The sequence below is a fragment of the Triturus cristatus genome, chromosome 3_1 (assembly GCF_964204655.1).
Source record: "Triturus cristatus chromosome 3_1, aTriCri1.1, whole genome shotgun sequence".
NCBI classification, from domain to species: domain Eukaryota; kingdom Metazoa; phylum Chordata; class Amphibia; order Caudata; family Salamandridae; genus Triturus; species Triturus cristatus.
In genome coordinates, this window is record NC_140583.1 from 521,367,646 (window position 1) to 521,382,497 (window position 14,852).

A 14,852-nucleotide genomic window follows, 5' to 3' on the forward strand; every position below is an offset into this window, starting at 1 on the left:
TGAATACTGGACTTCTATAATAGCAATAAATAACTACGTATTTAAGAAGATAAATATATATCAACAGGTGTGGCCTGTAGTTCTATCCTATGAGTAGCAGTAGGCAGCCTTTAAGTGAATCCGGGGCCACTCCACGCACAGTTGTGTGTCACTGACACTGACCTTTTGGCGGCGGTGGGCATGCTGATGCAGATCATTGTGCATGATCACTGTTTCTCTTTCTTCAGCGCCTGACACCGGTTCAAAGTGGAACGGCTGACGCCTCTCAGGTCAATCGAGGTGAACACTGGACAGACTGCCACTATCATTCCAGGGTCTGGACTCAGCACAGGTTGTGGCAGCTTGATGTTTTAATTTTCCTGCTGGCCTGGGCCCCCATGTACTGCTGCTGCCACCTTCGAGAGTTAAATTATAGGACCATCTCTCCTCCCTGAACTGGGCATGTGTTGCTGCCCTGCCCTGTCCAGAGGGAGGAGGTCGACGGTGGTGTACAGTCACAGTGAGAACAGAGCCGCCGAGTGCCTTCAAAAGGCCCATATCACAGCTCTCAAGTCAAGGCTGTGGTGCACCACTCCAGCAGCTGCAGCACAGAGTTGTGACTCTTGAGACTTAGGGCCTTATGTAGGTGGCCTGGCATTTACCACTTCATAAATACCGAATCATACCGATTCGGTATTTATGAAGTGGTAAATGCTATGTAGGTATTCATTCGGTAAAAATTACCGAATCGTAGAAATTCGGTAATTACCGAATCGGTATTTACCGATTCGGTAATGAGGCATACCTTCCCATTGATTGAATCAATGGGAAGGTATGCCTCATTACCGAATCGGTAAATACCGATTCGGTAATGGGGGGAGCACAATCAAGGGTGGCAGGGTGTCACATTGACACCCTGTTGCACCCCTGATTCCTGCATGTGTGCACATGTGGCACACATACATGCCCTAAGGGCATGTATGTCTGCCACATTGCACACTTCTAAGCGCTTGAAAATGCATTTACAGAGCCATTCTTCATTTACCACCAACTATTAGTTGGTGGTAAATACCGACTCCACACGACACCCACACACTCCCCCTACATATCATTACAGGATTCGGTATTTACCGAATCCTGTAATGTGCCCCCTACATTGCAAAAGCCTAAATACCGGTCGGTAACGGTATAATTACCGAAAATCGGCCGTTACCGACAGGTATTGGGCTACCTACATGAGGCCCTTAGTAATTAGAAATAACAGGAGGTTTAAAACCACATGCTGACTAATTCCTTGTATGTCCAGGAGTTTTCCGTCAACAATAAAGATGTCAAGATAACTCTGATGATTAATGTGCCTGCCGGAGCGATGTCAGGGTTTTGTCTAGTGGCAGTTTTCACTCATAAGATAGCACAGAGGATTAACATGCCTGCTGCAAAACACACAATGTACATTACAGAACTGTAATTTTTTGTAGATAGCTCCGTGGGTTACAGCTTTTGCCACAGAGCTCCTTTCAGGTTTTAAATTACAATCCTAATACAGGACAGTGAGCTATGAACTGTCATCAAAGAGCTACATGCAAACTGCGTTGTATATATAGGTTGGAACGTAATTATTCCCCCAGTATGGCATTCTACTAATGTTGCTAAGGGGAGTTAGTTTGGGTAGAAATACATTTTTTTTTAGTAAAGCCAATCACTGTGGTACGTTTTAAATCCTGAGTTTGTGCTACTCCAGACCAAACATTCTTAAAATATACTGCCAACTACTAGTATGGATGATGCGACTCCTACACATTGTCATCCTCATTGTTCTATGTAAAATTTCTTAGACTGATTTATACACCAATGATCCATTGTCTCTATATAATATGACGGTGATATAAAGCGATCTAATACCCTGCAAAGGTATCGTTCGGCACTATAAATCAAATGAAATGAATATGAGAGAGGTGCTATGGCGAGATGAGGAGCACTGTTGGTTACTTGTGAAGGAATCTGTGGAGGAGGTAATTGGGGGGCAGAACACCAAAAAAAGATGATCGCACCTAGCGCCTTCAGTGCTAACGGCAGCCCTGAGAGAGTGAGTCAGTGATGTCTGTCACTGTGTTGACTGACATTGATATCATATTAATGTGTAAGCACTGTATGGATGAGGAAAGGAATTGGATTTCTAACTTCTAGGTTGTGAAAAACCTGTTTATGCTGCCAAGTTGCAATGTCCTGGCAATTTCACACTGACTGTTCTGAGTCAGCAACGAATGTGTTAATTTGTCCATGGTACTTCAAGCAGTTCAGCTGCAGTGGTCAGAAGAGGTGCAAAATCATGTAGGATCTGAGGAGGTTCTGCAAGTTAGCAGGAGCAATTTTATTTTTAGAGGATGGCATTGGAATAGTATGTCCGTGTCAGAAAGCTGAAGAAGAGTTGGGTATTGGTGTTGGCTCCTGTTGAGGAGGATTCCAGCGAGGGTTCAGAGTGTATCACAAACACTACAGATCATGTCTGTCACTCTGTGTATATATATATATATATATATATATATATATATATATATATATATATATATATTCACTGCTTGGTTTTGCTCGCAAGGAAGTGTCACTCATTTTGTATGTGAATGTCACTCATTACTAAACTGAAACCTTGAAAATGTATCCCATGAGCAATACGAAAAATTGGCATGTATGCCAGCAGACTGCAGGGTTGTAATTCGCTGGACTATGGTGAGCGCCCAAGCTCGAGGATTTTGGCTACCCCGGCTGTGATGTTGTTCTATGTCCTAGAGATTTCTTTGTGGCTGGTGGTATTACTGTGCCTCTACCCCTGCTCCTTGGTGGAGAATAACTGGAGGCAATAGTGCCCGGCCTGCCTGGCTGCTCTGCCTGTCGAGGGGCAGCAGCGCACCCTCCTCCTCTGCCTACATGAGTGGTCCCCAACAAGCACCTAACGCAGCACCCGTTTGGAACTTCCCGAGTAGAACCCCCTCCTGCAGCCACAAAGTAGGGCCAGTATGAGGAATCTGGGCACATTGGACATTAATGATGTTTGCTTCCACTGGGCTCCCCTATAAAGAAAGGAATAACAGCCCTGAAGAGGCAATCCGCCGTCAGTTGTCAGGCTCCCTGCGGCTATTACCTGTGAGATTTGATCCCCTGCAGCGAGTTACAGCTATTCTGCGTTGTCGGAGGGGCCTTCTGGGTGGCTGAGGCCTGGATGGTGCCTCCTTTGGTGATCCCGCTTCTCTGTACCAAGCGCGGACTCGTGGTGGCCTGCACAGACTGAGCCTTGAGGCCAGAGCCCCTGCCCCCCACCTGGGGGACCCTCTAGGTTGCGTTACAACTGAGACCATACTGAATAATTGTCTTATTGGACCACGTCCATAACCCCTCCTGAACGCCGCTGCTCCTTTTCTACTGCTGGAAACCAAGACTGTCATTATCCTTCCCCTCTTACACATGACTGGAGACAATTATCCTTGATCTGGATAAGCCTGGGCTGTTTGACCTGCACTCTTGCAAGGCTCCGTTACCTGTCTCTGTGGTGACCCCCAAGGGCCTTCAAGAGGAGCTGTGCCTTTTGAGGGCACAGTTGCAGGTGTTATCTTCAGTGCCTGACCCAACTCCTATGTCAACCATGGGTCGCACCAAGGTGGCCTGGTCTGATTCTGCGCTATCGTACAACACACTTTGAAAGCCAGGAGAGGCTGCAACACTGTAGTCCCCAGACAAATCTTGCAGCATTCTACAGGCCATCAACTTCTCCCGAGCAGCCTTGGAGAGCAAGGTGGAAGCCATCACCATAGATGTTTGTTTCCTCTGAGCGGACCAATGAAAACTTCCAGGGACAATGACCCAAATAGGGACGACCACCGTGGTGTAGCTGGCCTCGAGAGTGCCATATCACTGTCTACAACTCCAAGACTTGACAAAGCATTTATGCTTCCTTGAGGGCCGAGTGGAGGATACAGAGGGCCACTCCAGGCCGAACGATCTAAGACTTGTTGGCCTCCGTGAAGGGGCAAGGGGACCTATCCGTGCAGTTCATTGAACAATAGTTCAATTATTTATTCCCTCACCACCTTCTTCTCAATGGAGGGTTCCCATCACGTTCCTTCCAAATTACGCCTCTGGGTGTTGCCACCTGGCCCCTACTTGTCCGTCTGCTTCACAACTGAGACAGAAATAAGGTGCTCCGGGCAACTCACCTGGCAGGGCACACTGAATTTCAGAACCAATAAGGGCTGCTGTTTCTAGACTACAACCTTGCTGTCCAACATCTGCAGTCCTCCTTCTTAGGTGCCACAAGGAAATTCCGAGACAAGGGCATTAAATACTCCTTTCTTTTTCCAGTCAAATTGAAAATCCTGTTGGACAAAAAGACTTTTTACTTCAAGGAGCTGGAGCCCGCTTTGGGTTAAGTTGAGGTGGGCATAACTGCTTCAAAGACCTCTGAGCGCTCTGCTGATCCTGCTGGGGGGGTTCGCTGTCCCCACCAGGTACTGGGATGTCGATCAGCATCCTTTCCTGTTCCATCACCTGAACAGGCCAGAGATAGCGGGAAGATGACCCTGGCAACGGTAACCACCTTAAGAGATTCTGAACCACCGCCCCAGATACCTCACCATCTGATAATGACAGCGCATACTCACCGCCAGATCCCCTGGAGTACCAGTCTTCCCCACCGCTGCTAACCCCCCAGACAGCTGATGACCAACTCTGAGGGAAGGACCTCCTCATGGCTCATGTCTTTCCGGTCGCTGCCTAACCGTCTGCTCCGGAGTTGACAATAATTCCACTAACCCCGCTCTGGGCGTGCTCTAGTTCAGACGTTCAGCCATCTCCTGGATGTGCCTCTCCCTCCTGGAGGGCAACAAAACACAACAGATGTGAACAACCACGCTGTAAGCTTTTCCAGGTGGCACTGTGATGCTACTCGAGTGCCATCATGCTCACGAAACGGACATTCCCAAAGCCCCGGCAGTCCTCTCTATTGGGACTTCCAACTCCTAGCCGATTAATACCTCCCATACAAATGCATAACTGTTCCAAACTGCACATAGTGGCAATACGCAATCTCTATACTCAGTAGCAATTGCTCTCTTTTAAACAGCGTATGAACAAATATAACTACCGCAGGGGCTGATTCCTCCATTATAATACCATCCACCTGGCAATCCAAGGGCTTTAGCTTCAGCAGCCATGAGGGCATGGCCGCAGGCCCCACTCATAGTTCTATAAGGCCCTCTCGCCGCTCACATCTACCGACCCCAACCCCTGTAAGAGACAAATGGGAGGCAGCTGCAGGTCAGACCCTTCACAACAAGGAGTGGACACGCGCTAAACCTCTCCCATACAATATCTTCTAAAACAAAGTTTAAATTAATACAATACATACTGCACAGGGCCTCTCTTTCTTCAGCACCTCTAACCAAATACTTCCCTCACTCCATTGCGGGTTAGGCTAACTTCACACACATGCTTTTGTCCTGCAAGCTCCTTCAGCCCTTTTGGACTTATATAGTAAATGCACTCTCCTCTGCCACGATCAGACCAATTCTAAAAGACTGGCCTCTGAGAGTGCTGGGAATTTCCAAGTACTCCAAGAAGGATCGATCAGCCACAAGACTTGTTAAACTAGCTCTCATCTTATTTAAGACAGCTACCACTTCCCAGCGGAAGTCCAGAGTACCCTTGTTAAATTGAAAGATGTCTCGTAGACAGGGCGTGTAGAAAACAAGTTGTAGGTTTATTCATCAGGTTACAGATTCAAATATAAGTTACAGGATGATGATAAGATCCATAATATTCCCCACCAGGAGCAGCCTCCTTGTTGCTCAGCCCATCCGCTCCAACTGACATCTCCTCAAGCATAAACACACTCAACATTCCAATGACATCACCATTAGCTGTGTTCCAAACAGTGGTTCATGAGCTAAAGTAACAAACTATAGAGCAATTAGGGTAAAGAAGAAGAAATTGTGCAGAAAAGGGAGAAAAAACTGTGCTGGCTTAATTTCACAATAACCATGTACATAATTAATCTAAAAAAGTGTTTAATATAAATTAAATACAATACAACAGGGAATAAGGGCGCTCAAACAGTTACACACACAATGATAAGGTCAGGAACATTGACAAGTGTAAACTGAACAAACAGTAGCGGAGAAAAACATAAAACAACAATTAACAAAAAATACACAAGTAACAATTGTGTCCTCTCTTGATTAGGCCACGTTTTTATGCGTCGACGGCGTTTTGACCCACAAAACTTTAGGGGTCATCTTCAGGACAATAGGACTTCAAATATGCCAGCGTCCAGTTTCTTTTTCTACAAAAATGAAATACGTACATGTTTTGGCAAAATATACATGGTTTAGCAATCTAAAAAAAATTATTTGATTTATGCCCAACCACGAATATGTGATGTAAAAATCAGAAAGAGTGATAAGAAAAAGTAAAAATTTAGAACAGAACCTAGTAACCAAAGATTCCAAAGGGTTGTGAAAAAAGTCAGAAATTTTGTGCAGAAGAAAAAAGAGAACGGATAAAAGATTAAAGGGAAGAAATACACGAGGATAAACTGCCACCTCTAAGGATCTCTGTGGAATACATAGAGGGCGAAGCATCAATCTTCGTGTATCAGGCAAAAACATGCCAAGATTTTGAAACGTGATTATAAGACCAATAAAGTTACATATATTGAAAAATATATATATTTTACAAAACAAAACAAATTCATGCTCTAGAGAAGGCTATAGAAAGATGAACCTTCGTACCTGTCGGTAAGTCAAAAGGGTCCAACCGCATTACTTAAAGAAACTGGGCTGACTTGAGCGGAAAATTCAGTAGAAGGATCAGTCAAGTAGCAGAATCACAGTCATGGTTGATAAATAAATTACTGCAAAAAAACAAAAACCGGGTACATAAATGCAAGCCGAAAAAAATGAACTAAAAGTCCTCTGCAAGTCCCTCACTTATGTCAATCGAAGTTAATGACCCTTACTCGTAATTCAGGGGTCATGGTAAAGAAATGGTCACCATGGGAATAAATTCATGTGGCATAAAGTTAATCTCAATGGCAACAAGTGTCCCACTACAGGACCCTCATTCGTATCAATGAAAGTTAAAGACCCATACTCGTAATTCACGGGTCATGATTGAGAGGTGGTCACCGAGGGAATGGATTCATGTAACATAAAATAATCTCAATGAAAATGTGTGTCCTGCACAAGATTCAGCCAGCAGTAATAAGGGCAACATACCCCTAGGTGATCAATTAAAACTACTAGAACGTAAGGCACAAAAACTAATATGTACCTCCACGAGAGAAAAATTTACAACAATGAATCCCCTGCGTTTGACCAATCTGGGATCGGGAAAAAAGCTTAACCAGCCATCATTAATCCCCAGTGAGCATATCCAGGCAAACATAAACTTAAAGCCTTAAAACGAGTTACTTTGAAAGCAGGTCACATTAATCACTACAAGTTACCACTTACTTCCAGACTCGAACTCCTTCGTATTCAGGGTCCCGTCAGCATATCCCGTCCGTCTACACATAAAAACGTGGCCTAATCAAGAGAGGACACAATTGTTACTTGTGTATTTTTTGTTAATTGTTGTTTTATGTTTTTTCTCTGCCACTGTTTGTTCAGTCTACTCTTGTCAATGTTCCTGACCTTATCATTGTTTGTGTAACTGTTTGAGCGCCCTTATTCCCTGTTGTGTTGTATTTAATTTACATTAAACACTTTTTGAGATTAATTATGTACATGGTTTTTGTGAAATTACGCCAGCATCGTTTTTTCTCCTTTTTCTGCACAATTTCTTCTTCTTTACCCTAATTGCTCTATAGTTTGTTATTTTAGCTCATGAACCACTGTTTGGAACATAGTTGATATTGCCCCTGGTTCTTGTTCTAGGGTTGCCCTTGTTTATAAACCATTACAGTATAGCCTTTTGCTGTAAGGACCTTCTTGCCTGGACATTAGGTTAGACTAAGGATGACTAATGTTTCTTTACCTACGTATTCTGAAGAATACATTTCTAAAATAATAAGTGGTCCATCTTTGTTGGGACCATCTGTATCAATGCCTATTGTGACTGAAGAACAAGCTTTGTTAGATGAACTTGAACAATGTAAGAAAAAACATGTACGTACAAATCTTCATGCACTTATGATGAACGAATATTTAAAGTAAAATGTGATCCCCATGGGTTTACAGGTCTGGAATGTTCCAGTTATCTTTACCAATGATCCTAAGTTTATGAAAGGTTTTAGCCACATAGGTGTAACATGCTCCTGCCATTGGCTAGTCCATAGCGTAGATACCGCTTTGGAGCATAGCAAACGCGAGGGAAATCATTGCCGATTTGGAAAAAAATCTCAAAGAAGGGAATGTTATGGTTGAAGCCAAAGCAGCTTTGGATAAAGTTAATTAAACCATTGCCGAATTTGAAACAATCGAACGTACAAAAAAGACGAACAAGATGCAAAAAGATATTGCTACTTTTGATCAGATTAAATCACATCCATATCTTCTTGCTGACTATTTCTCTCAGCCTAGACAAACGTATACGAACAAATATGAGACTTAGGGCCGGTTTCGGAGAAACATGGCAATTAACTTTTCGGAGTCCTCAGCTAGCTCTGGCGATGAAACTGAGAACAATTCTAACCCTGGACAGGGACTTTAAACCTCTGCTTTTAACCCATTTTTTTTTTTAAACAATTTTTATTGATAACAAAAAGCATCGGTTCAAGACAGAGTACATTCATTTTTGGCAAGGTAAAATAAAATCAAGACAGTGTTTCGCACCTCATTCAGGGTCAAAGGATACATAGTGTTCTAGCACCAGAGATTATTTTGTCTGTTACAGCAACAACATCATTGCCTGGTTGAGATTATAAAGAAGCAGGTATTTGGTACAGTTACAGAGACATTCTATTGGTGGCTACCCGGTGAGGGGGTCTCCGCATTCCCTCCCAGCCGTTTCATCAAAGTTTGTCTCTCCCTCCTCAGTTCCACCGTGGGAGAGATACAAATATCGCCCCTATATTTATTCCACTTTCCCCATTTATGGTGCCATTTTTGGGGGCAACCTCTTCCCTTGAACACTGTTTTTTCAGTAATCATGGCATAGTCCATATCATTTGCCTAGTCCCTTACCCGTGGCAACATGTCCGCCCCCCCACCTTTGGGCAATAGCTTTTAACCCTTTTTAAGGCCAGCGAGGACAGGAGAGATTCCAAGGTAGGGGCCGAGCCGACCTCCACCCCAACAGTGGAACTTCCCGGCAGGGGAGCGCCAGACCCGCCGTAAGTTTTACCAGTGGGGTCCACCTCAATAAATGAGACCTTGAATGTTGCTAAATAAGAATTCGACTTTCTAAATGCAAAAGCTCCTCGCACTCCGGTGTTGTACACCTTACCTAAGGTGCACAAGGATGCTTTAAATCCTCCAGGCCGACCCATAGTCTCTGGCTGTGGGTCGGTCTTGGAACCCTTGTGCAAGTACACTGATGTGTTTATAAAAGAGCTGGCTCCTTTGACTCGGAGTTATGTGCGAGATAGTGGCGATATCATCTGCCAACTGGAACAAATACAATTTGATTCACTTACTGAGTTATTAGTGTGTATGGACATCGAGTCCCTATAAACTAATATACCACAAAGGGAAGGAATTGAAGTCATTCGACAGGTCCTTGAGACTAGACCAGGTCCAGTGACAGTACCTACGGATTTTATCATTGAGATATTGACCATCTCACTAACACGGAACTATTTTGAGTTTGACGGTTTGTTCAATCTACAAATTAAGGGTACATCAATGAGGGCTTCTTATGCCCCCAATTTATCAATTTTGTATGTTGACAACTTCGAACAAACATACATTTACAACCAAGTTAATAACCCTTACTTTTTGAAAGTGCGCCATTGGCGGCAATACATAGATGATATTTTCTTTATTTGGATTGTTGATGCTGTGACCTTAAGGGACTTCCTAAATTGGTTGAATTCTTGTTCCCAGGACCTCAGGTTCACCTCACAAGCCAGCAGTGAGAGTGCTGACTTTTTAGACCTGACTATAATTCCTAGCTAAGGGAGGTTGGCCACCAAGCTTTATACCAAACCTACGGCCCACAATACCCTTTTGGAATATACTAGCCATCATCCAATGGGCCTGAAGGATGGCCTCCCTTTTGGGCGATTCCTGCGTGTTCGCAGGAACTGCCATTTTAGGGAGGACTACTTCAGAAAGGCCGAAATACTTGCCAAAAAAGCTGGAACATCGGGGTTATCCAAAACGACTGATCAAACGGTCCCTTAAGCGGGCTTGGTATAACCACCGTGAATTTCTGTTAACACCATGTGCTCCAAAAATATCTGAACGTGTACCTTGTGTCACCACTTTTGATACTAAAAGTAATTCAATTGTAAAGATTGTGAAACGTCATTGGCCACTGGTGCAGGCAGTTGGAATCACCAAAGAAATGCCTCTTTTTTCCTTCAAACGAGGTAAAAATATACATGACCATTTGGTCCGTGCTTTTCTTCCTGCTGTAAGCTCCCCTGATTTAACCACCTTATGGGGTCTCAATAAGATCGTGGGCCATTACCGATGTGGTAATTGTCTCATGTGTGACTCCACCGTGAACACTAAACAGTTCGTACATGGTAACATCAAACATGATTTACGTGTTTATGAGTCGTCTTTCCCAACATAAAAGTCATATTAGGTGCAGAAATGAGCATGCACCTTTGGTGTCACATTTTTTGGAACATAATCACACCCCCTCAGACCTAAGATTGCAAGTGATTGAACTGGTCAAGAGTCCACGTAGAGGTGGTGACACCACCAGTATGCTGAACCAAGCGGAATGCAGCTGGATATTTAGTTGTGACAGTATTAACAAGGGGCTCAATAGTCTACAGGAATGTACGGCTGTGCTTTTCAGCTAGACTGTTGGAGACACTGGGATTCCCCTTGTTCTATAGATCTTGTTCTGTGATCCAAAGAAGATTTAAAGTCTTATTCTCTTTGTTAATTTGGATACAATGATGTTTCTTAGATCTAGGGCTAGAGGTAATATATGATAAAAAGGTTATTAAGATCTAAAAATTCATCTATATAATAAGTATGGATTTATTTTATTTTATATGTATGCCTCTGAACCTTTTGACATCATTATTGTTAAACCACCTATAATGTATATACTGTTAGTGTATTCGAACGTACTGTTATTGAAGTTATTCCAATGGAATTTTTCTGAATATATGGCACCATGAAGAAAAAAAGCTACATTTTAAGCCAATATGAAATATGTTTACGTCTGACTGTAACTCCGATATTACTGATACACTATAATCGATGTAGATAACATCACTACACTATCTAGAAATATATAACAAGGCTGTGTATTTTGTATTATTGAGTGGGTCATGGACATTGACTTATTGTCTGTTTAAAATTCCTGATGTGCTGTCTCTCTGTTTTGACATACAACTCATTTGGATATAGGCTGTTGTAGTGGAGATCAATTATGTTGTATGGCCTATGTTTCCATTATCTTGTATGCGCCAAACTATGAGACTGTGGGAAATGGGCTCTCCTTCCCTTCCCTTCCTTGTGTTACATCCTTTTGACTATGTATGACTATTTTTAGAGGGGTGTGGGGATCAAGACCTGATTGCTATGTTTTAAAAAAAATTAACCTGTGATGCTAGTTGTACCATCTCTTTTTTGACTAACAGCCCATTTGGATATAGGTTGTTGCAGTGGAGACATATTTTGTTATATGGTCAACATCTCCATCATTTTGTATGTGCCAAATTATGAGGCTGTGGGAACTGGGTTCTCTTTTCCTTTCTTTTTTTCGTTACCTTCTTTTGTCTATCTTGATTATTTCAAGATGGCAGCGGGGATCAAGATCTGATTGCTATGCCTTAAAATCGAACTTGCGATGCTAGTTGTCCAATATATACATAATTTTTCACATCCCTAAATTAGAAGACCTTCGTTTTTTTCTCAAAAAGAATTTAAAATATATCAATATGACCCCTTTGTCCGTTTTGCATTATTTGCGTCGGGCATGGAGTACCCAAACAATTTTGAGTTATCTTTCTATATCCATGACAGCACGCTTTAAATTCAGCGTGTCCGTCGACTTTCTGTATTGACGTTCCATTTCGAGGACAGGATATGCCGACGGGACGCTGAATACGAAGGAATTCAAGTCTAGAAGTAAGTGGGAACTCTTAGTGATTAATGTGACTTGCTTTCAAAGTAACTCGTTTTTCTCGTGTACGCGACTTAAGGCTTTAAGTTTATTTTTGCCTGGATAGGCTCACTGGGGATTAAATGATGGCTGGTTAAGCTTTTGTCCCAATCCCGGATAGGTCAAATGTAGGGGATTCATTGTTGTAAATTTTTCTCTCATGGAGGTACATATTCGTTTTTGTGCCTTTCGTTCTAGTAGTTTTAATTGATCACCTAGGGTTATGCTGCCCTTATTACCGATGGATGAATCTTGTGCGGGACACAAATTTTCATTGAGATTATTTTGTTACATGACTTTCTGTATTGACGTTCCATTTCGAGGACAGGATATGCCGACGGGACGCTGAATACGAAGGAGTTCAAGTCTAGAAGTAAGTGGGAACTCTTAGTGATTAATGTGACTTGCTTTCAAAGTAACTCGTTTTTCTCGTGTACGCGACTTAAGGCTTTAAGTTTATTTTTGCCTGGATAGGCTCACTGGGGATTAAATGATGGCTGGTTAAGCTTTTGTCCCAATCCCGGATAGGTCAAATGTAGGGGATTCATTGTTGTAAATTTTTCTCTCATGGAGGTACATATTCGTTTTTGTGCCTTTCGTTCTAGTAGTTTTAATTGATCACCTAGGGTTATGCTGCCCTTATTACCGATGGATGAATCTTGTGCGGGACACAAATTTTCATTGAGATTATTTTGTTACATGAATCCATTCCCTCGGTGACCACCTCTCAATCATGACCCGTGAATTACGAGTATGGGTCTTTAACTTTCATTGATACGAATGAGGGTCTTGTAGAGGACGCTTAGTGGGACACTTGTTGCCATTGAGATTAACTTTATGTCACATGATTTTATTCCCATGGTGACCATTTCTTTACCATGACCTGTGAATTACGAGTAAGGGTCTTTAACTTCGATTGACATAAGTGAGGGACTTGTAGAGGACATTTAGTTAATTTTTTTAGGATTGCATTTATGTACACGTTTTTTGTTTTTTTGCAGTAATTTATTTATCAACCAGGAATGTGATTCTGCAACTTGACTGATCCTTCAACTGAATTTTCCGCTCAAGTCAGCCCAATTTCTTTAAGTAATGCAGTTGGACCCTTTTGGCTTACCAACAGGTACGAAGGTTCATCTTTCTATAGCCTTCTCTAGACCATGAATTTGTTCATTTTTTTAAAAGAATTTTTTTTCTTCGATATATGTAACTTTATTGGTCTTAGGATCACCTTTCCAAATCACACAAAGATTGAAGCTTCGCCCTCTATGTATTCCACAGAGATCCTTAGAGGTTATCCTCGTGTATTTCTTCCCTTTTATCTTTTATCCTTTATCTTTTTTCTTCTGCACAAAATTTCTGACTTTTTTCAGAACCCTATGGAATCTTTGGGTAATAGGTTCTGTTCTAAATTTTTACTTTTTCTTATCACTCTTTCAGATTTTTCCATCAAATATTTGTGGTTGGGCATAAATCAAATAATTTTTTTTAGATTGCTAAACCATGTATATTTTGTAAAACATGTACGTATTTCATTTTTGTAGAAAAAGAAAGTGGACGCCTGCATATTTGAAGTCCTTTTGTCCTGAAGAAGACCTCTAAAGTATTTGTGGGTCTAAACGCTTTCGACGCATATAAACGTGGCCTAATCAAGAGCGGGCACAATTGTTACTTGTGTATTTTTTGTTAATTGTTGTTTTATGTTTTTTCTCCACCACTGGGTTATGGGCCCGCTTACTCTAACTTTTTTGGGCCCCCCGTGGTACGTTTCTCCCACTGCCGGTTTGCCAGATTCTGATCTGCTTCCCAGCCCCCTGTTCTCCACTCCCCTCCCCATTCTCTCTTTTCCGGTACTAGCGACTAGTTTCTTCTGTGTTTGACTAAGCAACTGTAACTAATGTGACCCGTGAAAAACTGTTTTATTCCTGACCGCTAAGACCTGAGCAACATGGCTGATGCCCGGTGGACCTGCTCGACAGCTATAGAGGAGATCGGCCCTGGTTTACCCCCTTGGCCGTCACCTACCCAGTCGGACATTTGGCATAGTTCTTCCCGTCTCCCCACTGTGTCTCTTTCCTCCCCCTCCTTCCCACGAATTACCGTAACATTGTTTTTTTTGCCTATGTTTTACTATGCTCTGGATACGGATGTAATTTGTAACTTGTAACGCAACGATCCTCATGTAAAGTGCCTACGGGTCTAGCTAGCGCTATATAAAACTCTTCAAATAAATAAATAAAAATAAAACTGTTTGTTCAGTTTACACTTGTCAATGTTCTTGACCTTATCATTGTTTGTGTAACTGTTTGAGCGCCCTTATTCCCTGTTGTGTTGTATTTAATTTACATTTTTTTAAAATGTAGATTAACTATGTACATGGTTATTGTGAAATTAAGCCAGCACAGTTGTTTCTCCCTTTTCTGCACAATTTCTTCTTCTTTACCCAAATTGCTCTATAGTTTATTTTAGCTCATGAACCACTGTTTGGAACATAGTTGATACTGCCCCTGGTTCTTGTTCTAGGGTTGCCCTAGTTGTTTGTAAACCATCACGATTAGCTGAGCAGCAAGGCAGAGAACAAGAATAGGGAG

General features: G+C 42.3%; 1 protein-coding gene across 4 annotated transcripts in view; it reads right to left on the reverse strand.

Annotated features, from left to right (window-relative positions):
* Nucleotides 1–14,852, reverse strand: part of POLG (DNA polymerase gamma, catalytic subunit) — an 862,381-nt gene that overhangs the window by 806,056 nt on the left and 41,473 nt on the right. The window contains exons 2-3 of one of the 4 annotated variants that reach the window (XM_085644441.1): nt 7,482–7,553; nt 6,759–6,880 (exon numbers count right to left, since the gene is read on the reverse strand). The exons of 2 other annotated variants lie outside the window; for them this stretch is intronic. The gene's annotated coding sequence lies outside the window, so the exon portion shown is untranslated. The remainder of the gene's footprint in view (nt 1–6,758; nt 6,881–7,481; nt 7,554–14,852) is intronic. One more of the 4 variants, XM_085644444.1, reaches the window with a different exon arrangement.